Below are 27,961 nucleotides of genomic sequence, written 5' to 3' on the forward strand. Positions count from 1 at the left end.
ATATGTGAGGTTCTATATCAGAGCTTTCAATTCGATTCCATTGGTCTATATGTCTCTCCTTATGCCAATACCATGCTGTTTTCACCACCGTAGCTTTATAGTATGTTTTGAAGTCAGGTAGTGTGATTCCTCCAATTTCGTTTTTCTTTTTCAGTATGTCTTTGGCTATTCGGGGTCTCTTTCCTTTCCAAATAAATTTCATAGTTAGTTTTTCTAGTTCCTTAAAGAAGGCTGCATTGATTTTTATTGGGATTGCATTGAATGTGTAGATCAATTTTGGTAGGATAGACATCTTAATAATGTTCAGTCTTCCTATCCATGAACAAGGAATAGTCTTCCATTTATTTAGGTCTTCTTTGATTTCCTTGAACAATCTTGTATAGTTCTCAGTGTATAAGTTCTTTACCTCTTTAGTTAAATTTATTCCTAAGTATTTGATTTTTTTATTTACTATTGTGAATGGTATTTGTTTCTTGATTTCCTCCTGATCTTGCTCATTATTGGTGTACAGAAATGCTACTGATTTTTGCGCATTGATCTTATAACCTGCGACTTTACTAAACTCATTTATGAGTTCTAGAATCTTCATTGTAGATCTCTCAGGGTTTTCTATGTATAGGATCATGTCATCTGCAAATAATGAAATTTTGACTTCTTCCTTTCCAATTTGAATGCCTTTTATTTCTGGTTCTTGCCTCAGTGCTCGAGCCAGTACTTCTAAGACAATGTTAAATAGGAGCGGCGACAGTGGGCATCCTTGTCTTGTTCCTGAGTTTAGAGGGAAGGAGTCTAGGATTTCTCCATTGTAAACAATATTGGCTTTAGGTTTTTCATATATACTCTTTATCATGTTCAAAAAATTTCCTTGTATTCCAATCATTTGGAGTGTTTTTATCAAAAAAGGGTGCTGTATTTTGTCAAATGCTTTTTCTGCATCAATAGATATAATCATGTGATTTTTTTCCTTCAATCTGTTTATATGGTGTATTACGTTGATTGATTTTCTTATGTTGAACCATCCTTGCATACCTGGGATGAATCCCACTTGGTCGTGGTGTATAATTCGTTTAATGTTTTGTTGAATACGATTAGCAAGTATTTTGTTAAGTATTTTTGCGTCTAGGTTCATTAGAGAAATTGGTCTGTAATTTTCCTTTCTTGTGATGTCTTTGTTTGGCTTTGGTACTAGGGTAATGTGGGCATTATAGAAGGAGTTGGGTAATGTTCTTTCTGTTTCGATGGTTTGGAATAGTTTCAGCAGGATTGGTGTCAGTTCTTTCCGGAATGTTTTGTAGAATTCACGTGTGAAGCCATCTGGCCCTGGGCTCTTCTTAGTTGGGAGATTTTTAATAACTGATTCTATCTCTCTGCTTGTGATTGGTTTGTTAAGATCATCAATTTCTTCTTTTGTCAATATGGGCTGCTTATGTGTTTCTAGGAATTTGTCCATTTCCTCTAGATTGTCATTTTTGTTGGAATATAGTTTTTCAAAATATCCTCTTATGATAGTCTTTATTTCTGTGGGGTCAGTGGTGATATCGCCTTTCTCATTTCTTATTTTGTGTATTTGCATCTTCTCTCTTTTTTTCTTTGTTAGTGTTGCTAAAGGTTTGTCAATTTTGTTAATCTTCTCAAAAAACCAGCTCTTGGTCTTGTTTATCTGTTCAAGTGCTTTCTTATTTTCTATTTCGTTTAGTTCTGCTCTTATCTTTGTTATTTCCTTCCTTCTTCTTCCTGTTGGGTTACTTTGTTGTTGTTTTTCTAATTCCTTCAAATGTGCAGTTAGTTCTTCAATTTTTGCTCTTTCTTCTTTTTTGATATATGAATTTATGGCTATAAACTTCCCTCTCAGTACTGCTTTTGCTGCATCCCATAAATTTTGGTATGTTGTGTTATCATTATCATTTGTTTCAAGGTAGTCATTGATTTCTTTTGAGATTTCCTCTTTGACCCACTGTTTTTCTAAGAGTGTGTTGTTTAATTTCCAAATCGTGGTGTGAAATCTGGGCTTCTTTCCCTTGCAAATCTCCAGCTTGACTCCACTGTGGTCAGAGATAATATTTTGTATGATTTCAATCTTTCTGAATTCGTTCAGCCTTTCTTTGTGGCCTAGCATATGATCTATCTTGGAGAATGATCCATGTGCGCTTGAGAAAAATGTATATCCTGCTGTGTTTGGGTGTAGCGATCTATATATGTCTATTAGATCGAGCTCCTCTAATATACTATTCAGATGTTTTGTTTCTTTGGTGATTCTCTTTTGAGATGTTCTGTCCAGGGTTGATAGTGGTGTATTAAAATCCCCCACTATAATTGTAGATGTATCTATTCTTTCACTTAGTTTTTCCAGCGTTTGCCTGACGTATTTAGAGGCACCCTTGTTAGGGGCATAGATATTTATGATTGTTCGATCTTCTTGACAGATTTTCCCTTGGACTAAAATGTAGTATCCTTCTTTGTCTCTCACAATTGTTTCACATTTAAAGTCTATTTTGTCTGATATTAATATAGCTACTCCTGCCTTTTTTTGGTTATTGTTAGCTTGTATGATTGTTTTCCAGCCTTTCACTTTCAATCTCCATGCGTCTCTGGGTCTAAGATGTGTCTCTTGTAGACAGCATATGGATGGGTCATATTTCCTTATCCAATGTCCCAGTCTGAATCTTTTGATAGGTGAGTTTAATCCGTTGACATTCAGTGTTATTACTATCAAGGAATTATTTGTGTTAGCCATACTTTGATTGGATTTGTGTTTGTCATATTTTGTTTGTATATTTTTTTTTGTCTTTTTTGTTGTTGTTGTTGGTCTTATACTCTCCTCCAACTTTGCCTTTCCTGTTTTTTCCTTTCTTCCTGCAGCACTCCCTTTAGAATTTCTTGAAGGGGAGGTTTCTTGTTGGTATACTCTTTCAGTTTCTGTTTGTCTGCAAATATTTTGAACTCTCCATCATATTTGAATGCTAGTTTAGCTGGATAAAGTATTCTTGGTTGGAAATTTCTTTCCCTTAGTACCTTGACTATATCATACCACTGTTTTCTTGCCTCCATGGTTTCAGAAGAGAAATCAGCACTTAATCTAATTGAGCTTCCCTTCTATGTGATGGTTTTCTTTTCTCTTGCTGCTTTTAGGATTTTCTCTTTGTCTTGAGCATTGGATAATTTGACAAGTATATGTCTTGGGGTGGGCCTGTTGGGGTTTATGACTTGTGGAGTGCGCTGTGCTTCTTGGATATGTACATCTGTCTCTTTCAGTAGATTTGGGAAGTTTTCAGCCATTATTTCCTGCAACACTCTTTCTGACCCCTTTCCCTTCTCTTCACCTTCTGGAATGCCTATAATACGTATGTTTGAGCGTTTTGCATTGTCATTCAGGTCCCTAAATCCTAATTGGATTTTTTCTATCTTCTTATTGACCCCTTCTACTATCTGTTTGATTTCTGATGTACTGTCTTCCACATCACTAATTCTCTGCTCTGTCTCTTCTAGTCTGCTGATATTTGCTGCAAGTGTATTTTTGATTTCTTGAACTGTGGTGTTCATTCCCATCATATCTGTTATGTTTTTGCGTATGTCTGCAATTTCCCCTCGAAGTGATGTCTTCATGTTGTTAACCTCTTTCATTAATGCATCAAATTTGTCGGTGATAAATGTTCTGAGATCTTTCATTGCTTGTGCCAAGTTTTGCTCCCCTTCGTGATTATTGGTTTGTTGATTGGATTCAGCCATGTTTTCCTGATTATTGGTTTGGTTCGTAGATTTTTGTTGCTTTCTGGTCATCTCTTTATTTTGACGAATTTAATCAGTTCCTTAGCTTCTTTGTCTGCTCTTGGAGGTTAATTAGTTGTTATTTTTGCACAGGTGTTATATCTTCTCTTTGTCACTTTTTTCTTCTTATTCTAGTTACTTGTTGTTGGTTAAGTTCACTTTAGAGGAAAGTATTAGTGTTGGGGAAAGGCAATTGTGTAAGCAAGGGAAAAGTGTAAAGTTGTATTGGTGATGTATGTTAATAAAGCAAGAATATGAGATCTGGAAGGATGGAGGTTAGATTCATGTAGATTGTATAGAGTTATAGCTGTAGGTAGAGTACCTTTTATGAAGTAGATGACTGAATTTGGGAGGAATATGGTATGAACTACACAGCTATTGTTTTCATGAGAGAGGGAAAAAGAAAAGAAAGGTAATAGTTTCAAGAGTGGATAATAGACAGAAAACAGAACAAAGGTATTAGAAATTAAGAGTTAGACACTTTGTGGATCAAAGAACGGGAGGTGGGGGATGGAATATAGGAGAGACAGTAGATGATAGTGGATATCAAGATGCAGGGGAAGGGGGATAGTGTAGGTAGCCTAAATCAGTTCACACAGAAATGAGGCAGTGGAGGATGGGAAAACCCAGCAAATGTGAGGTGTTCCCTGTAGCACCTATTGTATACTTGAATTAAAGTAAAAATAAGTGGAAGATGAGGGACAAGAGGGAAAGAGAAAACCGAGAAAAAAAAAAAACTAATTATAATAAAGAAAAAAGAAAGGCAAGAAGAAAGGAAGAAAGAAAAAGAGGATGGGCAAACGGTGGGGAACGGATAGGGAGAAGAGAGATACAGGTACACACGTGTCACAATTGCAACACTATCTAAAACAACAACTTCCCCCCGCTTTGCCCTAAAAACCCCGTCTGTCTGCCCAAATGGGTCTGCAAGCACCTCCCTTCCCACAAACCCCCAATAGGCCGCCCAGGGCCCACGAACTCCCCAGTACTGCAGATGCTCAAAAAAAAAGAAAAAAAAAAAAAATTAAGTAAAATAAATTAAAAAAAAAAAAAAAAAAAAACAAAAACAAAACAAAACAAAAAAAAAACAGAAACCCCTCCGCAGGCCGGGCTCCACCCGCCGCGGAGGCTTGGACCGGCTCTGCCCGGCTCCTCACGCCGCCTTGGCCTGGCCTGGCTCCGCCCAGCTCCGCTCGCTACAGCGGCCCAGCCGGCTCCGGCGTCCACCTCCCGCCACCGCGGCCTGGACCGGCCCTGCCCGGCTCCGTACCCGCCGCGGCCTGACCCGGCCCCGCCCGGCTCCAAACGCTACCGCGGCCCGCAGCCGGGGCCTGAACCGGCCCCGCCCGGCTCCAAACGCTACCGCGGCCCGGCTCGGCCTGGCTCGGCCCCGCCCGGCCCCGCTCGCCGCCGGCGCAGCCCGGCCCGGCTCCGGCGTCCGCCGCTGCGGCCCGGCCTGGCTCAGCCCCACCGAGCGGGGCTAGATGCCTCGTCTCCGCCTACCCAAGGAGGGAATCCTCTACAGGTAGCTGGGATCTCCGTGTATATTTCACAGACGAATCCTCTCTGTTACCTTCCCTCCAAATCGATGTCCAGACACCTCCGGACCAGCAAAAATCCCGAAACAATCCGGTCCCAAAGAGTCTCCAACGCCGCCCAGCCGATTCCCTGCAGAAGACCCTAACAGGGATGTTCACTCAGCCGCCATCTTGCCCCCTCTCTGTATTTATTTTATATCAGTGAGACCATACAATATTTGTCCTTTTGTGTCTGCTTATTTCAGTCAACATAATATCCTCAAGGTTCCTCCATGTTGTCATGTGCTTCCCCAATTGATTTCTTTTTACAGCTGAGTAATATTCCATCACATGAATATACCACATCTTGTTTATCCATTCATTGGTTGATGGACACTTAGATTGTTTCCATCTTTTTGCAATTGTAAATAATACTACCATGAGCATTGGTGTGCAAATATCTGTTAGCATCCTGGCTTTCAGTTCTTCTAAATATCTTTCTGGTAGTGGGAATGCTGGATGATATGGTAGTCCTATGTTTAGTTTCCTGAGGAACCTCCAGATCTTCTTCCACAGTGGTTGCACTATTTTACAGTCCCACCAACAGTGAAGTAGTGTTCTTATTTCTCCACATCCTCTCCAGCCAGCACCTGGAGATTTTGTTCTTTTAATAATAGCCATTCTATATGGTGTGAAATGATAACTCATTGTAGTTTTGAGCTGCATTTCCCTAAGAGCTAGCGATGTTGAATCTTCATGTGTCTTTTGGCCATTTATATTTCTACTTTGGAAAAATGTCTGTTCAGTTCTTTTGCCCATTTTTAAATGGGGTTGCTTGTTATTTTGTCATTAAGTTGTGTGATCTCTTTTTATAACATAGAGATCAATCCCTTACCAGATACATGGTTCCCGAATTTTTTTCCCATTGAGTAGGCTGCCTTTTCACTTATTTAACAAAGTCTTTTGAAGAACAAAAGTATTTAATTTCAAGGCAGTTCCATTTATCTATTTTTTCTTTGCTTGCTCACGAATGGATATAAGGTTCAAGAAACTACCACCAAGCATAGTATCTTGAAGATGTTTCCTTACATTTTCTTCTTAGAGTTTTATGTTTACAGTTGTTATATTTAGATCCTTGATCCATTTTGAATTAATTTTTGTATAAGCTGTGAGGTAAGGGTTCTCTTTCTTTTAGATATGGATATCCAGTTTTCCTAGCACCATTTGTGGAATAGGCTATTCTGATCCAGCTGAGTGGGTGTGACAGCCTTGTCAAAAATCTCTTGACCATAGATGTGGGGGTCTATTTCCAAACTCTTGATTTGATTCCATCAGTCAATCTATCTTTTTTTTTTTTTTTAAGATATTTTGGCTATTCAGGTTCCCTTACCCTTCTGGATAAATTTTGATAGTTGGCTTTTCCAATTCTGCAAAGAAAGATAAAGGAGTTTTTATAGGATTGAGTTAAATCTGTAGGTCAGTTTGAGTAGAATTGACATCTTAGTGATATTTAGTCTTCCAGCCTATGAACATGGAATATCCTTCCATTTATTTAGTTCATTATTGGTTTCTTTTAGCAGTGTTGTGTAGTTTTCTGAATATAGGTCCTGTATGTCTTTGGTTATATTTATTCCTAAATATTTGATTCTTTTAGTCTCTATTGTAAATGGATTTTTTTTCTGACTTGATCCTCAGGTTGCTCATTCGTAGTTTATAGAAATGCTATTGATTTTTTTTTTATTAATCTTGTATCTTGCCACTTAGCTGAAATTGTCTATACATCCTAATAGTTTTATTGTGAATTTTTCAGGATTTTTAAGTATAGGATCATATCATCAGTGAATAACGAAAGTTTTACTCTGTTCTTTCTTATTTGGGTACCTTTTATTTCTTTTTCTTGCTTAATTGCTCTATCTAAAACATCTAGCATGATATTGAATCATAGTGGTGAGAGTGGGCATCCTTGTCTTGTTTCCAATCTCAGTGGGAAAGCTATAAGTCTTTCACCATTGAGTACAGTGTTAACACTGGGCTTTTCATTTATGTATTTTATTATATTGAGAAAGTTTCCTTCTAGTCCTATCCTTCAAAGTGTTTTTATCAAGAAAGGATGGTGCACTTTGTTAAATACCTTTTCTGCATTAATTGGAATGATCATTTTATTTTTCTTCTTCAATTTATTAATGTGTGTATTACACTGATTGATTTTCTTATGTTAAGCCACCTTTGCTTACATGGTATAAAGCCCACTTAATCATGATGTATAATATTTTGTTGTGTTTTTGGATATGGTTAGAAAGTATTTTGTTGAGAATTTTTACATCCATATTCATTAATGAAATTGGTCTGTAATTTTATTTTATTTTATTTTTTAGTAATATCTTTATTTGGCTTTGGTATTAGTGAGATGTTAGCTTCATAGAATGGGTTTATTAATGTTCCTTCCTTTTCAAATTTTTGGAAGAATTTGAAGAAGGTTGGTATTAGATCTCTTTTAAGTGAGAGAATTCACTTGTGAAGCCATCTGGTCCTGGACTTTTCATTTTTGGGAATTTTTTGAGGAATGTTTCCATTTTTTTTACTTGTAATCAATTTGTTGAGGTCTTCTATTTCTTCCAGGGCCAGTGTGGTTTCTTCATGTGTTTCCAGAAATTTGTTCATTTCATCAACATTGTCTAGTTTGTTGGCATACAGTTGTTCATAGTATCCACTTTTGATCTCTTATATTTCTTCTGAATCAGTGGTAATGCCACCCTTCTCATTTCTGATTTTATTTATTTGTATATTCTCTTTTTTTCTTTCTTAATCTAGCTAAGGGTTTATCAATTTTGTTGATTTTCTCAAAGATCCAACTTTTAGTTCTGGTGATTTTATTTTTTTTCTCCATTTCATTTCTCTCTGCTTCAATCTTTATTATTTCTTTCTTTTGCTTGCTTTGAAAATGGTTTGCTGTTATTTTTCTAGTTTCTCCAGCTGTGCAGATAGGTCTTTGATTTTGCTCTTTTTCATTTTTATGTAAGCACTGAAGGCTATAATTTTCCCTCTAAGCACTGCCTTTGCTGTATCCCATAAGTTTTAGTATGCTGTGTTCTCATTTTCATCTTGAGGTGTTTTCTGAATTCTCTTGTAATTTCTTCTTTAAATCACCAATTATTTAAGAGTGCATTATTTAATCTCCATATGCATTTCAATTTTCTCTTTTTCCACCTGTTTTTAATTTCCAACTAAATTCCATTATGATCAGAGAAAGTGTTTTGTATACTTACAGTGTTTTTAAATTTATTGAGATCTGACTTATATCCCAACATGTGATCTGTCCTGGAGAAGGATCCATGAGCACTTGAGAAGAAGGTATATCCTACTGTTTTGGGATGTAATGCTCTAGAAATGTCTGTTAGTTCCAGTTCATTTAGCATATTATTCAAGCTTTCAGTTTCTTATTTATCCTCTGTCCAGATATTCCATCTAATGCTGAAATTGGAGTGTTGAAGTCTCCCACTATTATTGTAGAAACGTTTATTTCTCTCTTCAGTTTGTGTCTCATGTATTTTTAGACTCCTATGTTAGGTGCTTAAATATTTATTATTGTTATTTTTTCTTAATTAGTGGTCACTTTTATTAATATATAGTAACCTACTTTATCTCTTACCAGTTTTGCATTTAAAATCTTTTTTATCCAATATTAATATCACTACACCTATTCTTTTTTCATTGCTGTTAACATGGAATATCTTTTTCCAGCCATTCACTTTCAGCCTAGTTGTTTCCTGGCAACTAAGGTGAACCTCTTGTAGACAACAAATAGATAGCTCATGTTTTTGTATCCATTCTAAAAGTCTATGTCTTTTAACTGGGGAGTTCAATTCATTAACATTCACTGTCATTATTATATAGGCATTACTTCATTCATTGTATTCCTTGGCTTTCTGTTGTCATATCTTACTATTGTCTGTCTTTTAACCCTTTCAATTTCTCTTATTTGTGTTCTTCATTTCTACACTCTTCTCCAGGGCTCTCTTCCTTGCCTTTTCCTATCAGACTGTAGCTCACCCTTTAGTATCTCTTGTAGATTCAGTTTTTGGTAACATGCTCTCTCAGTTTTGTTTCTCTGTTAAGACTTTAAACTCACCTTCATTTCTGAAGGATAGTTTTGCCATATAAAAGAATTCTTGGCTGGCAGTTTTTCTCTTTCAGTACCTTATATGTATCATTCCACTGCCTTCTCCATTGTTTCTGAAGAGTAATCTAAATTTAGCTTTATTAAGGCTCACCTGCAATAATACATTGCTTTTCTCTTGCTGCTCTCAAAATTCTCTGTCTTTGTGCTTTGACAATCTGAATAGTAGATGTCTTGGACTAAGTCTGTTAGGATTGATTCTGTTTGGGGTACATTGTCCTTCTTGTATAGCAGTATTCATGTCTTTCATGTGGGTTGGGAAATTTTCAGTAAGTATTTCCTCAGATATTCCTTCTACTCCTTTTCCTTTCTCTTCTCTTTCTGGGACACCTATAATGCTTATGTTTGCATGTTTCATGTTGTCATTCAGTTGCCTGAGACCCTGTTCAATTTTTTGCATTCTTTTCTTTGTCTCTTCTCTTTCTTTTCAATTTCAAATGTCCTGTCTTCAAATTCACTTATTCATTTTTCTGACATTTCAAATCTGCTTTTAAACGTCTCTAATATATTTTTAATCTCATCCATTGTGTCTTTTATTCCCATATGCTCTGTTACTTTTTTTTTTTTTGCAGGCTTTCACATTGTTCTTTATGCACACACAGTGTCACTTTAATATCCTTTACCACTTTAGTCATATTTTCCTTATCAATTTCCATATTTCCTTAATCAATTTGATCAATTAAATTGATTAAAGAGGTTTGTTTGAACTTCATTTATTAGTTGTCTTAAATCCTGAGTCTTACCTAGATTCTTGGCTTGTTCTTTTGAATGGGTCATATCTTTCTGTTTCTTAATATGTGTTATCTTTTGTTGATACCTAAGCATCTGCTATATTGATGATTTTGCTCTGTTAATCAAATTCTCTCTCTTCTAGCATTTTTCAGCTCATCTTTGATTTTTAGTTTAATTTTTTATAAAACTTATTATACTGTTTAAGTAATCAAAACTGTGGCAGAGATCCACTAATGGGGCCTGACCAGGTCTACCATGCCTTAGAAAGAACTGGAACAGGCCAGTTTGTCTTTTGTCTTCCTTCACTTTCTTAGCTGGCCAGCAAATGACACTCCTCAAACCCTTCCATAGAGACGAATCCTTCAATTTCCATCACCTCTTCTGAGCTAGCAAGTTATGGTAGTTACATTCATTGAAGAGAAACCGCAGTCATCCCTTTGCCACACCTTCCTTCTTCCCAGAGTAGAATCTCTCCCTTCCACTCTGTGCTGGCCACTCAGCCTCAGGTTTTTCCAAAGCTGTTCACCTCAGTGGTGGGGGGTGGACAGCATTCCCTGTCTCAGAGGTATCAGCTCACGATTTCACTTTGGCCTCTCCATCTGCATCCCCAGTCCTTCCTAGACAATGCAAGTGGCGCTTGGCCTGCAGGGGTTCCCAAAGTGGCACCCTCAGATTACTTCTACACCTTTTCCCCTATTTGCAAGATAACTGCACACTGCCTGAGCTTCTCTGATGCCATCTTGGGTCATCTTGTAGTGTCTGCTTTCTAGGCTTATTGGGGAGAGTTTGGGGATGGTTTTTCTTCAGTGTATTGTTTGTTTTTGTTTTGATGGGGAAGGGGTGATGTGGTAAGATCTGTGATGTAGAACAATTATAGTGGCAATTTGGAGGACAATCAGAAATTGTGAGGGCTGAAAGTGGAGATGAACAAGGCTAGAATGTTCCCAGGGAGGCAGGGAGGGGATAGGTAGGAAATCCCTAAGGACGTGGCGCCAGCCAATCTGGTCCCCTCCTGGGTGAGAGGAGTATAGGACTGGGAAGGAAATGGGAAATCAATGGGACTATGATTTGGAATCAAGGAAAGTCACCAGAGGAAGAAAACACTCAATAGTTTCTCAGCTGCTGTTTTGTTGCTGTGGTTTTTGTTTGGTTTTTCATTTTTCTTTTGTGGGGAGGGGTGGTGTAGTGAATTTCTCTGTTTTAACTTAAGAAGAAAGAAGGCCCAATGGGGGGAGAAAGTCTTTGTGGTCCTTATACTTCTAGAATTCATCCCACCTAAGTTATTTTTGTTTCTTCTCTTTTTAAATCCCCATCTACCAAGCATCCAATGCGTAGAGATCAGAAGATAAAATTGTAAGAGTTATTTTTGATATTGGTGATGTTAGTGTTACTTCCTTTTATCCATTTAAAGGATCCATGAGTTTAGTTCCTTCTAAAGCTATTCCTGCTGCCCATTGAAGCCCCACCCCCTCGCCATTCTCATTTCCAGTGCACTTCTGATGCTTTCCTGATTCTTAAGCTACTGCTTCTAAAGGCTTAACTCTCAGCATTTTCAACATGCTTAGTAATCTCTGCTTTTGTTAATTCATGACCAGTGGGTGTGGCCAGGCCCAGCCCTACCCCAGTGGAAAGCTTCCCTGGTGTCCCTTTGAGGAATGGGATGATAGAAGGCCATTGTTTGGGGCTGGCCACCCCCACACCCTCATCCCCGCCAAGGGTGCCTGAGAAAGCCAAGCCAGGGATGGGCGGGCGCCTTTCCCAGCGCTGTGCTTCTCCAGGTGTTTTGACCCGAGCCCCTGTTGGATAACCAAAATTCTCCTGCCCTCCTTTAGTGGAAACTGAAAACACAAAATAACCACGAAAGTGTTGCTTAAAATAACGGAATCAGGGAGGGGTCCCCTCGGCTGCCCCCTCACCCCTTCCCTGCCAATCACTACCTTCAGGTCTGTGTTTTCCAGTTACTCCACCTCTGCTTTGTTTCATTTTACTGCTCTTGTCGTTTGAAGACTCCCTCAGCTCTCTTTGGACAGTTTTGTGTGTACAGAAGAAGCCTGAGGGTTTACCCCAGTGAACTGGGCGAAATGAATGTACAAACGTCATTGAAAGGGAAAAGAGAAGAGCACACAACTTGGTTGCCTAAGAATACCTTTCATTTACCTTACCCTTGCCGGAATCCTGAGTTTCTATTTTTCTTATCTACGTAGGTGAAACTTTTACAAATAACAAGAGCCATCCTGTAAATAACTTTCCAAAAATGACTCATCAACATGATGTGGAATTAAAATAAAAAGTTGCATACTTTGGCCTCTAGCATTCGCTCCCCATGAGCAGAAAGGCTGAGTCCCGTGGAACGTGCAGTGGTCACAGAGCTTAGATTTCACCACACCCAGCGCACCAACTGCTGTTTGACTCTCAGGCCTCAAGTGCCTCTTTCCCTGCAGGACCTGGCACGATCCCCTCGGTAAGATGCACAGATGGTGGCTGTCAGGCCAATGCATCAAACCTATATCTCTCCTGGATACAGCCCTCTTCTCTCGCTGGTGGACTGAATGTAACTGTTTTCCAACCATTTTGAAAATAAGTTTGGGATCTTTAAATATATTTTTGAAAAAAGGGTGAAAAATCACCTCTTCGAATAATAACAAAGTCTCCTTAAAAGAGAATGATAAAAAAGTTTGTCTCAGTCTAGGAAACAAAACTTGAATGCTGAAATGTTGATAAAGACATAAAAATGTGTTACATCTAAATGTACAATGAGGTTGTGATTTTTTTAATGCAGAAGAGAAAATGGACTATTTCAGGGCTATTCCAGAGAGCAGAACTGGGACTAATGGGCAGAGGTTTAAGGATATCCTTCACCAGCTTGGCTAGAATAGCCAGAACTCCAGCCCAGGTCTCTCTCGCTCCAAAGCCCATGCCTGCTCTTTCCACAAGAATATGCTTACAGCAAAATTAAACATTCGTTGTTTCAGAAATACACGCCGTTGTGGGAAAGCAGGAAGAGGTGCCTTATTCCAGCCCAGAAAGAACAGGGTCATCACTGCAGAGCCTTCATTCCAGTGACAAGGGTGGTCAGACTAGGTGGTGGGTGAGCTCCTTCCGCCCAGCACTGAGGTCCCATGAAGTCCTCTCCCCGCCAAAGGAAGGGGCTCTGGCCTGTACTGTTCAAAGCTCTGCTGGAGCTCATTTTTATTTAATAAAAGTGATGAATTACTACCCATGCACGTAAGCAAAATTGATAATAACAAAATATAAAGAGTAGAACATGTCCATTCTCTTAATACCAGCCCCTTTTCATAGAGAAAGAGGTAATTCTGAGTTTATGACAATTCCATTGTTTGGAGATGAAGTTCTATTTTACTAAAGGTAAGCCTCATTCCTTCCTATGAGATGGTTTCCATGAGATGGTTTCCTATGAGATGGTTTCTCCTCATTATGCTGTTGTTTTGTTCAGGTTTATTCCTTGTAAGGAGACATCCATTTCTTTGGTAAAGGTTTCTCAGGAATCTATAACTAGGCACTTACAGGAAAGCAGCATGATAAAGTAGTCGCCATTTTAGAAGATTTATTTTCTGTAGCAGGAATGGGAAATTGATAGTGCAGCAGCCAGCAGGACAAGTTACTTCCCTACAGTACTAACTCAGTTCCCGAACAAGAACCCTCCATCACTTCACTACGGAGTCATCTTTGTAAAGTCCTCCTTTGATGGTCTAACTTCCCTGCTCAGAAGCCTTTGCTGACTCCGCATAGCCGAAGGGACAAAACCTGAAGCAATGATTGGCATTCAGAGCCCTCACTCCTGATCCACCATTTATCTTTTGGGTCCCATCTCTTATGGAGACCCAAATAGAAACCACAAGCCTAGCGCTCTGCCACCTGTTTAGATGGTGGTAGGACTGAAAGAGCCTCCTCACATGCCTGGTCTCCTCGTCTGGCCAACCCCACCTTTCAGCACAAGCATGCTCTGTTGAAGGCCTATGCCAAATTGATTACTTCATGCAGTTGCTTGGCCAGCATTCACCAAGCATAGAGAAGAAAATACAGGCTGCCACCCACACGGAGCAGACGGCCTCGCTGGTTGATAAATGGGGTCGTTATGGCCATCCTATGTGATTTAAGGCTTTTCTGCTCAAAGCATTGTCCCTGGACCAGCAACAGTAGCACTACTTGCTCCTGTAAGAATTGTAGAATCTCAGCTCTCCCCACCACTGGGCAATGCATTTGATCAGACTCCCAAGTGAGCAGTGCCCATGGCAGGGGCCTCAGGACTGAAAGGAGAGTCAAGTTGAGTGGGATGGGTTGGGTGATTTGTTTGATTTTATTTGTATGTTGCTTTACAAGGGTTATACATCTATGGGCTTAAATCACCCTTCATTTAGCAAACTGTTTTTGAGTGCCTGTTACTATTAGGTACATTTTAGGTTCTGGAGAGCCCAACTAAATTACAAGATTTATCTATATAGTTTAATAAAAGAAAACTTACCAGATGTTGCTTGTGTTGCATTCTGCAAATACTCATCAAGTTATTCTTACCTTCAGGCTATTGGGCTAATTTTCAGGTCATACTAATATGTATTAGTTTGCCCAACCCAGAATTTTCCTTAATTTTCTATTGCAGAAGTTTAAAAATCAAGGTATTTTCACATAAAAAGTCCCATTTGTGGCTTCTCTCAAAAATCGGGCAGCTCTTGGACCCACCTTTCCTGATGGTAGGAATTGGCCGAGACTGGAGGACCCTCTCCTTTACCTGGGGCCCTCTCTAGTGCCCCAGGCCCCACCCGCGCTTTCTCCTCTACTGCACTTGCTTGGTCCATTAGACATTTGAGTTTAAGAATTCCGTGATGGGAAGTGAAAGTATGTAGAGGGGAGCCAGCCACTATGTGATCCTACCTTGGAGAGTTTGCCCCTTTCAGTTACCTTGAAGTCTTGTACAGAAGCAGCCACCATGGGAGGAGAGAAGGAAGTGATTCTCAACCCTGATGACAGAGTGCTTTTAAACAATTCCAGTGTCCATTCTCCATTGCAGCCCACCAGAAACTGACTGAACTGACTTGGGCATAACTAGACTTTAAGACCATCTCTGATACTTACTGTCCGAGTGGAGAAACACTGATCTGCCCCATCTACATTGCTTGCAAAAAAAAAAAAAAAAAAAAGCAAAGCTTACCAAATTAAAAATATATACATATATGTCTATATATAGGTATGTTTATATTGAAGCCTCATTACTCTGGACATTGTTAATTCAATGTGTGTGATAATTTTGTCTAGCAACCTAGCATTTACCTTTCTTACATGTGGAAAAAGAGTTGGCTAAGCAAAGAAGTATTATAAGCAAGATTGCTCTAAAATGCTTTATAGAAACTAGATTTTTTAAGGATTCAAATTCAAATGCTGACTGGAGCGAAATATAATTTGCATACCCTATTACAAAAACAATAATTTAGAAGATACCATTAAGAGCTGGGAGTAGATCATACAGAGCCCCTCCAACAATCATAGAATTGCTTTTCTTTAATTGTATGTTACCACACAGCCTAAAATTCTATTCGTATTTTAATTACTTTAGAATAATATTTATGACTGTTGGAATTCAGCTGTTTATGCCACAGAAATATTCACCCAAGGATGTCCTTTTTCCTCTAACACCGCAGCTTTAATGGAAAACAGCTCTCCCCTCCGAAGTCCACTGATTTGCTGATCAGCTGCAGTGTGCTGGCACGTTAAGTCCCAGCCATTTCTGGCAGATTTTCTTGATTAGGGGTCTGACAATCACCAGAGTAATTCATGCGATGACTTTGTACAAGAAATTTCATTATTTCTAATAGCTTTCAGTGTTTTAATATTTTAACATAATTATGCTTAATTATATATTGTAATATGCATTGGCAAGGCTTTGTATTTGGGTCTAAGTAAAATTCGGCTAATGGAAAATTTTCTTCCCGTTTTTTTTAAAACAAGGAATTAAGTCCTGACATGAAACTGAATGCAAATCCAACATGCAATCTCTTGCCAGAGAAATTATTGGTGTAATATATTTGAATGGCCTAGTTTATCAGTTCGTTTGGCTAAATCCCCAAATGGTACACTGGTTTAGAATTATTTCAGAAATTCTACTGGTCATCTATCCACTAACCTACTTTTAATAACCTCTGTTTTGTTTTATTTTATTTTACCAAAAGGTGATGATCTGAGTGAGCGAGCTGTTGGGAAAGCATGTATCATAATGTTATTTATTGCCATTCCTGTTAAAGGTGTGGAGAGAGCTGAAACTAATGGCCAAAATGAGGTTTTGGGACTTCGTTTATCTGTTTTGCCCTTGTGGGTTGACTCTAAAGATAGACATGAATAGTGAGAAGCTAAAATATAGCTTGCTCCCATTCAGCACGTCCACTTGCTGCTAAGCATTGCTGTGTTGTTTCTCATTACATTCCCACACTCCTGAGGTTTGCCCCACAGGGGCTTGACTGAGGGACGCTAGAGAGGAAAGGTTTTAAGAGTGACATGAATCAAAGAACGTAAGTTCATTCTACTTGTTAAAAATGAACCACCCTGTTTATGCTCCACTCCTTCCTCTCTCACTTCACAGCACCTTTTCTCTCCTGCAGGGAAGTCAGACCCTTCCCCATCCTGAACCTTTTGGAAAGCACTGAGACAGCTACTCTTCAAGACCCCTTGAGCCCGAGTGCCCAGAGGCTGGTAGCTGGACTTGCACACTTCTCAAAGGCTCATGGACAGACAGTTCCTGCCTTCTGTCCTCACAGCAGGAGACGCCTGCCTGTTTTTGCCTTTTGTTGTGCCTTGCGCGCTGGTCTGGAAGGAAAGTAGAAAACGAACAAACGAAAAAGGGTAATTGCTGACATTTATATACTGCTTACTAATATTTGAAGGGCTGTCCATACATCTAGTCCCCTCAACAGTCCCATCATAGGTGATTAGAAGTAACTCCATTTTCCAGATGAGAAGCCTAAGTCTCAGGGAAGTCAGCCGTTCAGGGCAAGTTTCTCAGCTTGTGCCCAAGGCACTGCTCTTTCCCCCACACACAGCTGGGAAGAGCTGGGCTGCAGAAATCGCATCTAGAAGCTCAAGTTCAAGCAGTCCTCCTGCACCTCCATCCCCACCCCCAGAGGAAAGGCGCTCTCTGGCTCAGAACGTTTGGTTTGCTTTTAACAGAATTGAACTGCGCCTATTTCAAAGTCTTCGCTTAAGGGCCCCTTTTAAAGTTTAGGAAAGGAAAGAAATTTAACAGCCATCAGGAGCAAGATAAGGAGACAAAACCTCAGGGGCTCCCAGACAATGTTTTATTAAACCCTACCTCATCTTGTGATATTGCACACCAACACTGATGTGTAAACTGCAAAGATGAGGAAACCGAGCCTTGGGTTCATGGGACGCACAGTGAGAGGAAGGGCCAGGGCAGGGCTCGATCCCCAGCTTTGCTGTTTGCCAGCGTGATGCAGCCTGTGCTCCCACTTCCTTTGAAAACAGGGACTACGGCATCTCCCAAGGTTGTGGGGAGCTCCGATACCATAATTTACAAAATTAAACCTAAAAAATATTTTACAGGTGAAAGGTATTACCATTTGTTCTAGTCTGCTAGGCTGGCTGCTCAAAGCAGAAACCATAAAATGGGTCAACTTTTACAATGGGGATTTATAAGCTTACAAACTTACAATTCTGAGGCCATGAAAATGTTCAGATCAAGGCATCACGGCAATACCTTCTTCCTGAAGACCAGCTACGGGCCATCCTGGACTCCTCTGTCACATGACAAGGCATAGGGCAGTGTCTGCTGGTCTCTTCCTTCTCTCCCGGGTCTCCTTGCTTTCAGCTTCTTGCCTCTGTGGCATTTTTTCTCTGTCTGAATTTCATTTTCTTATAAAAGACTCCAGTAAGAGGATTAAGACTCACCCTGAAAGAGGAGGGTCACATCTTAACTTAAGATCCCACTCTCCAAGAGATCCTACCTACAATGGGTCTACACCCACGAGAATGGATTAACTTTTCCGGGGTCCACACAGCTTCAAGCCACCACACCATTCACGTGTATTTACCACTCCATAGTCTGAGCATGACAGAGTACAGACATACATCTCCTTCAGCCTTCTCAGCACCCTATTTCATTCTCAGGTGAACCAGCTGCTCCACCAATCTAAATTTTGTGGATTGGCTGCTCTCTTTGACCCCATCATTCTGTGCTGTCCAGTCTTTGGCTGCTGGCCCATCCCAGACCAATGCCCCCAGCCACACCCACTGTTTCCCTCTCTAACCCTCAGTACCATCCACTCCTGGGCCCCAGCCACAAAATACATCTGTTGAAATGGCCTCTCTCATGGTGGATGTTTGCAGCCCCAACCCCTTGCTCTCTGCTCCTTTGTCCCCATCCAGAATGGTCTTCTCCTAGTCTCTTGTGCTGTGAAATCCCGCTCCATAGATAGCACACCTCAAGGCTCCAACTCCCTCCCTCCCACCTAGGGCAGCGACGCCCTCATCTCCAGACCAGTTTGTGTCTGTTTCTTGACACATTCCTTTGCAACCTAACTGTCCTTTCACTCCTCAATGGAAGCAGTAGAGCATAGTGGTCACAAACCCAGACTCTGAAACCAGAGGGTGGGAGAATCCCAGTTCTGTCACTGCCTACCTGTGTGCCCTTAGGCAAATTCCATTCCCTCTCGATGCCTCATTTTCCTCACCTAAAAAATATTTAGAAAGGTGTAGTAAGTACCTGAAGGCTAGGTTCAGCCTGGAAGGCAAATGGAAAGAGGATGGGCACATCAGGAAGCAGGCACAGAGTGAGCAGAACACTTTACCCCAATATCTAATAACAAACTCTTCACCCCCAGACCCAGTGCCCCAGAATATGCTTTTCCTCCCACATGTTAAAATCTTACCTCCAGGGCTATTTCAAGTCAGCCTTAACTAGGACCGTCTTCTGGTTCCTTTCCTTTGTCCCTTCCCTCTCTTGCCCAGCTCTTTCATTTGAACTTCTAGTGGGTAAGAGCTTTCTACTTACATTTCAGAGTGGTTTATAAATAGGCTGCTTAGTATCAGCCAGCAGGTAAAAGCTTTCATTAACTTGTTCCTCCTTCCCCAGTGCTATGACCCGGAGCTCCTGGCAAGGATGGAGATGTTGAGAACTATGTTTTCCTAGTCATTAAGAATGCGTAATTTGAGGCCCAAGCAATAGTTTTCCTTTTCCCTACCTAGAATTGATTTGGACCAGTAATCTACACCTATTTTCTTCCCTCTGAGAAAAATTACCCTAAAGACACCTAGATCATTATCCCTGATTCAAGAAAGCCAAAGTCCAAAAATAATTAAGAAACGAGGTTCAGGTTCACTCTGAATGCAAATTATTCTAGCATATCAATTAATTTTCTCACCTAGAAAGAAATGGGAGCATATGCAGCAATAGCTATTTTGATAGAATAATATATTAAGATGGGGGAAGGGAGAGAACTACCGAGAAGTTTGCCTTCTCTGTTCATAATCTGAAATGGATTTGCCTCTAAAGTATTTTGAAAGGCATTTTTAAAAATATTCAGTTCTAGGAAGAATTGCTATAGTTACGTACTTATGTTTAACATTTCATTTAAATTTATATTCATTTGTCATTGTCTTCAATCTTGAGTGACATAGTAGAAACTACTAGAATGAGGGAACTGTGAAAATTACCAGAGAGAAACCATATTTTCTGTGATATGTAACAGTTGTAACAGTAATTTTAAACAGGGAATATTCTAGCTGAATAATGGGATTCAGCAGTCGCATCATACTTTAGAAATGTGGCCAAAGTTATTTATCCTTGCATCTCCCAAAGGATTATACTGATAAATCCTAATAAATTTGCACGGCCTTTAAAAAACTTCAAATGATATTGATATTCCCAGTTTAGAATAAAACTTGACATAATGAAGTCTCCCTGTGTCATTGAGGAATATTTATTTAGTATAAGGATATAGACTTAAGGAAGACTGAAAAATAAGGAGCAGTTTTATTCCCTGAAGATTCACAGGTTACTTAGGAAGCAAGAGGAAAAGCCTGGACTCAGAAACTTGCTGTTTCTCATTTATTTGGGGCACATTTTCCATCACTGCCGTTGTGTTTCATTGCCTTTCAATCTTGTCCTCAATGTTTTTCTCTTTCAAATGGTATATTAGAAGCTCTGCTGAACGATCCTTAATATGACCTGTTACGGCAAACAGGAGTGAGAGTGTGCTGGCCGCTTCCCTAATCCATCTTCTCCAAACACCAGCATTATCCAAATTCTCATATTTTCTAAAGCTGTTTTTATTAATCCCTACCCACCTACACGAACACACAAACATTAGCAGCTTGCCTCGTATGCTTAGTCATTTGGAAAAGGGTTTTGTTTTCGTTACCCCCTTACTTCTCCGATTTATTAATGGTGATGGGTTATCGTCTTACTGAGCAGTCCTTACGCAGACAGCCCTTCAAACAGAGCCTCCTTCTAGCGACACTGCTTCCACGCTACCGACAATTCTTCAAACAGAACCTCCTAGTGACACTACTTCCATAGTATCTTCAAGTGGAAAGAGCCTTTTAGAGAAAATTACTGATTCTAAATGCAGTCATTTTCAGCAGCAGTGTAGAGGGGGCTCTGTATACAAGTATCATTTCCTTCTGCCTCATTGCAAGGAAGGAGTCCCCTTCCCCTGGGAAAGGAAGGCCTTGGTTAATGAGGAGCTAGGGCCCCGTGACAAAGTCTCACCAATGCTGCCTTATTACTCTCCATGGGTAGAAGCAAAAAGCCAAAGGAAATTGTCAACCTTCTTCTGAGGTGAAGAAGCGCTCAACCTTGGAGCCTCTTAATTACTACCTGAATTGCTGATATGGTGAGTTTGACTTGTTTCTTAGACATAGAGAGCATTTACTAACGCTCAGAAGAGTATGGTTTTCAACTTCTGCATCTTTTTTGATATATTCTCTTGTATGAGAAGCACTAGTCAATCAAGTAATTCCAGTATACCATCCATTATTCCACATCATTTCCCACCCCCAACATGTGCCTGTGATAAGTATGGTAGCTTTGATCCAATCTTGTGCATTTGCAATGGTAATGAGATAGACTTGTCAGTTTTGCAAGAGATTTTGAATGTGCAGATTTAGCATCTAAAACAAATGTATAAGGTATACATAGTAAGATCATAAGCTTAATTCTTCTGAGCTTTAGTGTATCCTGCTTAGTGTTTTGAACTGCAGAGAGTGCACTTCTCCATCTGCACTTTGTCAAAGCCTTTGGACCGACTGTGAGCTTGGGCATTTTCCATGGCCTCTGGCAGACTTTACGTGATCCCCGGCTTCTGAGGGGTTTTGTGCAAGTTCCTCTCACTCCATGGTTCCGCACAGAATTCTGATTGAAGGATGTGAATTTCATGCAGCAGAAACCTGCTTCAGACTAATTGGACATTCTTGGCTCATAAGTGAGCATATCACCAAAAGATCCTCTGTGTTCTCAACCCAGCAGATCTAGAAATCAGGTCTGCAAAGGGTCCAGAAACAAAGGGTCCAGGCTAAATGAAGAGAATAGATTTCTTAGGCAGGCTATCAAAAGGCATGCCAGAAAATGAGAATAAGGCAGGTAGCTGGGACATGGCAACGGTGCTAAGGGAAGTGGGTGGCCGGGGTCAGAAGTGGGCATGCAGAGGTCTTGTTCAGATTGGAGTCGATTCTTCCATCTGCTGGACGACTGCTTTTCAAAAATATGGTTCAAATGCAACATATAAGTGGGCTCCTCCGATTCTTTCTTTACCCTTTTGCTCTGTAATTTGTTTGTAACTTGTGTCAGGTACTTGCTCCTGCCATTTAAACATTTGAAGGTTTTCTTTTTTATCCTTCTCCCCCCCCTTTTTTTTTTCAAAACACAAAAATATGAAAAAATAACCAAGAGCAGTAAAAATTTTCCGTTTTCTTGAATGCTGATAAATTGGAGAAGGTCAGATATATTATCTGTGCATATTGACACTGGGTGACATTTATTTTCAGAGAGGAAATAGATTACTGAACATAATAGCTTTTGTACAGCTTGGAACCACGTTTCTGACAAGACCTAAATCATGTCATGAAGAGTATGGAGTCTTTTGAATATTGTATCTAGTTACAGAACAAATCAGTTTTCTGAAATGTTGGTGTGATTTAGTGGCTTTTAAAAAAAAATTCCAGTCATTTTTAAAGAAAAAACTAAAGTCTATAAAATACGGAAAATACTAGTTTCTTCTTTTACTAATAGAACAAAGATGGCTAGCTTTGATTTTCTTTTCTGTTTTGCTCCTCTATCTTCTGATCTTCCCAACACACTATGCTCTCTAAATAGCAGGAGGGTGAGACCAGGTCAAGGAACCCAAAGAACACTAAGGGAACAGAGGGTGGGAGAGGGGTTCATGCCAAAATGTGTGATGCTGCTCATTTTGATTCATGTGCACAAAGCAAGCCCTGGAAGACAGAAAGGAGGGGCTCGCCAGAAAGCCGAGTAGTATAGAAACAGGCTGTGGCCCACCATCTGGGCACTCTTTGACAGGAAGTGGTTGCCAGGGGTCCTGTTCTTTCCGCGCTCTCTCTCCATGGTGTGTGCAACCAAGAGCGAGGATGTACCGCTCAGCTCATGGGCCGTGCAAGAAGCAGCCTCTCCAGGTGTTCAACGCTATGCCTGGCTTCTCTGAAAAACAGAGGGGAAAAAAATGGAAATGTGTACAACTTCTCAGAAAATCTTCCAACCACTGCTTCCTTCCTCATTTAATTTGCCCAGAAATGGAATGCGAAAAGAAGTCCACAATCTAAGTCATTTTTATGTTCTCAGCTAAAGAAAGAATTACAACGGAAAGTTGTGATATGCACCTAGGGAGAAGGAGGGTGCTTGGTTTTAATTCAGAGGCATTTTTGCCTCTGGTTAGTCCTTCCTCTCCCAAAGTGAGAGGGAAGTGCATTCAGGGTCAGGCACAAGGGGCCTCCGGGGAAAGCCTTGTTGGAAGGTTCTCTCCTGCGGGCCAGCCGACAGAGCACTGAAGCCTGAAAACAGGCTGGCTCCCAGGGCACGCAGGTAAGCCTCTCGGGCCTCAAAGCACCCCACCAACACAGACTGGTTCCTCTCATTCGTATCCGAGAGGGCTCTGGGGCCCCCTGAGCTCCCTGCCAAGGGGGACGCAGCTGCCTCCATGCGCGGTGAGAGCTGCCGAGCAGAGCGAGACCCCTCCACACTGCCAGCGCTGCCGCCTCTGCCCCCTCCCAGCTGAACACTCGCATCTGTCATTCCCCTGGCGCATGGGCTCCTTCTAGCAAGTGCGTGTGGATCCCAGGTACAGTCCCTGGAAGCATGTTGATTTTGAGATAAGTCTGACAATACTTCAGAGATCCGCCTGGAGGCTCAGGTGCTTCGGTGCTTATTAGTGTTGTTGCATTTTGGAGGCTCTGCTTATTAAAGAGTGGGCACCCCTGTCTTAACCAGAATGACCAGGCTACTCTGACCACCCCCCCCCCCAAAAAAGAAAACATCCACAACTGAAGGACTGGAGGAATGAGGAACAGAGAAAGGAGTGCCCCATGGGGAAAGGAGAAGGCTGGGCTCAGCACCCAGCTCTGCCCTTGCCATTTTGCCAAGTTACTTTGTGTCTCTGACTCTGCTGCATTTTCCGTTAAAAGAGGGTCACGTGGAGGGAATAAAGTAAACAGTAAGAGTGCTCCCTGGGAGCAAGTGCAGACGGGAGAGGGGTTCTGCCTGGCCCGGTTGTCCTCCACCCTTGGCCTCATTCCATTGGTTCTGTCCTGGGATTCTGACGGAGAGCTTCAGGGTAAGAGGTGTGGGCCATGCCCTGGGCAGGCTGTGCTTCAGCAGGAGCCTGAGAAACATGGAGTCACCGTGAACCTTGGGACTCCTTTGACCTGGAGGTCCCTGATGAAGGCGAAGCCCGCAGGACTTTTTGGTAAATGGTGTGCCGGGGGCTGTGATTAGGGCATTACAGAGAAAAAGGAGGCAGAGGCCAGTGAGACGTTCGCTCAGGACACATGCCTAGTGCGGGGGCTTTTGGGCTCTCCGTCTTTCAAGAGGGATGTGGGCTTCCCACCCCTTCCCATGTCAACCAATAGCTATTGAGTGCCTCCTCTCTACCATGTGCTGTGCTGGGCTTGGGAGGGGAGCAAGGTAAATAAACGTGGCTCCTGCCTTCCCCGAGGTGGAATGTGTAAAGATTTTAAGGTTTCACTTTTAAGGTTTGACTTGCCCCCCACCCCCCAACCGTTATGGTTATTGGAGCCAAGAAACCACGCCGAGTGACAAGAGACCAATGTACAGACTAGTAGATGGCACTGCCACCCAAGGGATGGCCCCTCACCTGCGGCAGACGCAAAAGATTTTATATAAAATCTGTTTGCCACAAAAAGTTCTACAGTAAAGTAAATTGTTTCTTCATGCACTGTAATGTTTTCTTTGTGCCATGCTCACAAAAGATGGGGCTTCTCGGGTTTGTGAATTGAAGGTTAAGAAGCTGCACCAGTCCCAGCTTGTTGCTCTTCTCAGTGTACATTTGGAGCCAGGAGGGTGTCTGCTTTGAGGATAGCCACGCCAGCTCTCTGCAAGCTGACGCTACTGCTCATTTAATGATGACCTCCCCTTCTCAAGAGAAGGAAAATGCTCTTGCAGAGGATGAAAAAAACACACGCTAGGTGATTTGGTCAGAGCATTTAATCAAAAGAAGTTAATTAATGATGTCTCTAACAGTGTGAACCAGATATTAGACTAAAAGGTCATCCTTTAGCCATCAAAAAACATGCCGCACTTGAGTCTTCTATTGGATGGCTAATATATCAAAAGTTAGTACGTTTTTTCTGCATTTCGGTTCAAATGAAACCAGGCGATATCTGCTTCTTGAGTATCAAATTAAGGAGCTAGTTAGATTCCAAATCATAAGCAATTCCCAGCCTTTTCAATAATGAGCATATTTGGCAAATAGGAGACCACAGGATGGAAACTCATTGTTTTCACTGGCACAGACTAAAGTAGCATTTGCCACTGTATTATGTGTCTCTGCAGTTAAAATTCCTCACATGGCTCAACAGTGATGTGTGCATTAAGCACCTGTACTATGTGATGCCACGTGTCAGATCTGGGCTACGCCATAAGGATTTAAGGATGGATTGGAAATGATTGCCCTTGAATTTGCACTCTGCTAATAGATACTAAAAAGTAAACAGATATTTTCAATGTAGGGTAGCAAGTGGTGTGGTTCCTAAGCGAGCAACCCAAGTTGGCTTGAATCGCCCACCTGCCAGGCACGGGGAGGGCTGGACAGCTGAAGAGGCTCGAAGGGAGGAGGGAGAAGGTGCTTCCGTGGGAGTGCCCCTGGAACAGAGCCTCTGTGCCTGCAAACTCTGAGCCCCTGAATCTCAGGAACCCTATGGATGGACGTCCTGAGATTGGAGACCCCATTAATAGGGTGTTTGCTAAAAAAAGGATCAAAAGAAGGTACTAGAAAGCTTGCCGTGCCGAACAAGAGCTGGAGGCTTAGCCACTCATGGAGTAGGAGACCTATCTCTATTCCAGGAAGTATGTGACGTCTGTCCCTCCTTGCATATATGTCTGATTCCGTCAGGATATTGTCATGTTGGGCGGTAAGCCCCATAGAAAGATCCTTTTCTAAGGAGGCAGCAAGGCAGGGGAAGTCAGGAGACTGACCTGTGCGCCAGCCTGGCGTGAGGCAGGAAAAGGTGGTGGAAGAGGGAGCAGGCTTAAATTCCTGGACCTGAGACAAGCGAAGAGAGACATGCAGACACAGCTTGGTTACTACTGAGCGAACTGCGAGCCGTGTAGAGCCCTGTCCACGCAGAGCAGCCTGGCCTGCAGGGAGGCTAGCCCCAACCAAGATGGCGGAACAGCAGGTGGTGGCCAGCGGAGCGCCATGTGCCAGTGCAAGCCAGCACCGCCTGTGGGGAGGCAGGCTTCACGTCTTCCGACACAACCGAGAAGAACGGCAGGAAGGCACCAAGGTTAAAAGCCAGCGGGGAGGGCACATCCCCCAGAGGGAATGCAGGATTGGTGAGGGGGGAGGGACCATAAGTAGGCCACTAACTGCTCACTGCAGGCGGAGAGGACCGAGGCGTGAGCAGAGGGCATGAGCGGTCAAGCCCAACAGCTGGAGCCTGCCAGCTCCACACAGAGAGGGGAGGGGAGAGCTTTAGAAATGGCAGTGGGAGGCTGGAGACCCCAAAGCTCCTGACTCCTAAGTCCAACCCCAGGCCCTAGGAAGGAAAGGGAGGTGCTGGATTACCACAAACTGTGGGTGTGTTTAGTGATTTGAGACCAGTGGTGACAACTTTCAGGAAAGGAGCTCTAAACTTGAATGGTTTCAAATCCATCTTTGAAAGTCATACTTTGCTTCTGTAGTACATGAAAACAGTTTCTATTTTCCTGATGCATTCATTCATTCATCCAGCTAACCTATACTTATTGAGCATCGACCGTGCGCTGAACAAATATAATGCTCGAAGTTTCACAGCTAATTAATTGTGGAGCCAAGACAGGAGCTCAGGTAATCTGTCTCCAAATAGAAATAACCACTGCTGTGGACTGTCATTCTCAGGCCCTCGTGTCTTCTGCATTCTTGGGGTTGCTGGGGCTGGTCAGAAGACTGGACACTTCAAGCCACATTAACTTTAGCTCAACAAAAAGAATGTTAATTGATGCGCCACCTTGCGTCTTCCTACCACAGGGTAGGTCTTGAGAGAGGCAATAGCCCAGCATTTGTCCAGCCCTGTACTGTCCAAAAGAAATATAATACTAGCCCCACATGTAATTTTAATTTTTCTAATAGCTACATTCTTTAAAAGAGAAGCAAAAAAGTAAAAGTAAATTTTATAGTATATCTTATTGAACCCAATCTATCCAAAATATCATTTCAACTGTAATCGACATAAAAATTATTGAGCTATGTTACCTTTTTATATGTCAAAATTCAAGATGTATTTACTCCCAGTGCACATTCCACTTGGCGCTGACTGCGTTTCGAGTGCTCGAGAGTACATGTTGGCCCGTGGCTCCCGTGTTGAACAGCACAGACCCGGGGCACCCAGGGCCCTTCATTCAGCGTCTGCTTCTCTTGATGGCCCACTGAGCCGTCCCTGGCAAACGTCTTAACCCTTCTCTGCTTCATCTGCTACGTTTGTATAAAATCAGTGGAGAGGAAAGAGGCTTGTGATGAGGGAGGATGGATAGTTACGATTATAGAGTACTCTGGAGATAGAAATGTATAAATTCTTAACAATAAGGACATGAGAAAATAGAATATGGTGCAGCAAACCAGTCTTGCCACATTTCAGTGGTAGTAACCTGGCATCTAACGACGAGCAGTGAGCGGAGCACGCACCGTCATCGAAACGCATGCTCGTGAGCCCAGGCTGCCATGCAGGCATAGGAAGGCATCTTGCTGATCACGTCTAGGTTTCTCTTGTTCTGCTTTTCACTTGTACTTTGGGGGACATAGAGGAAAAGAGAATGGAAACGAGGAGGGCCTGAGTGGTGCCAAAAGCACTAAAATCAAGAGAAGATGACATCGCCCATAAATGACGGTTCAAGCATATTAAGTCCTTAGACCCTGAAAACAGGTTAGCATGGGAAGGAAAACTATCACCAAGAGAAAAGCCCATCCTGAACCTTTCCTGCTGCTCCAGCAGAAGTCAATACCAAGGCACAATGCCTCGAACAGAGCAACTTCTCATCAAGTACTTGATAAATGGAGGAAATTCAGTGGGTGACTCTCACAGA

The 27,961-nt window shown here is 41.7% G+C and overlaps 1 protein-coding gene across 2 annotated transcripts in view; it reads left to right on the top strand.

Moving 5' to 3' along the window:
* Positions 1-27,961, top strand: part of L3MBTL4 (L3MBTL histone methyl-lysine binding protein 4) — a 492,971-nt gene that overhangs the window by 447,060 nt on the left and 17,950 nt on the right. The gene's annotated exons all lie outside the window — the stretch shown is intronic.

Source organism: Dasypus novemcinctus, chromosome 16 (assembly GCF_030445035.2).
Source record: "Dasypus novemcinctus isolate mDasNov1 chromosome 16, mDasNov1.1.hap2, whole genome shotgun sequence".
In the NCBI taxonomy this organism is placed as follows: Eukaryota; Metazoa; Chordata; class Mammalia; order Cingulata; family Dasypodidae; genus Dasypus; species Dasypus novemcinctus.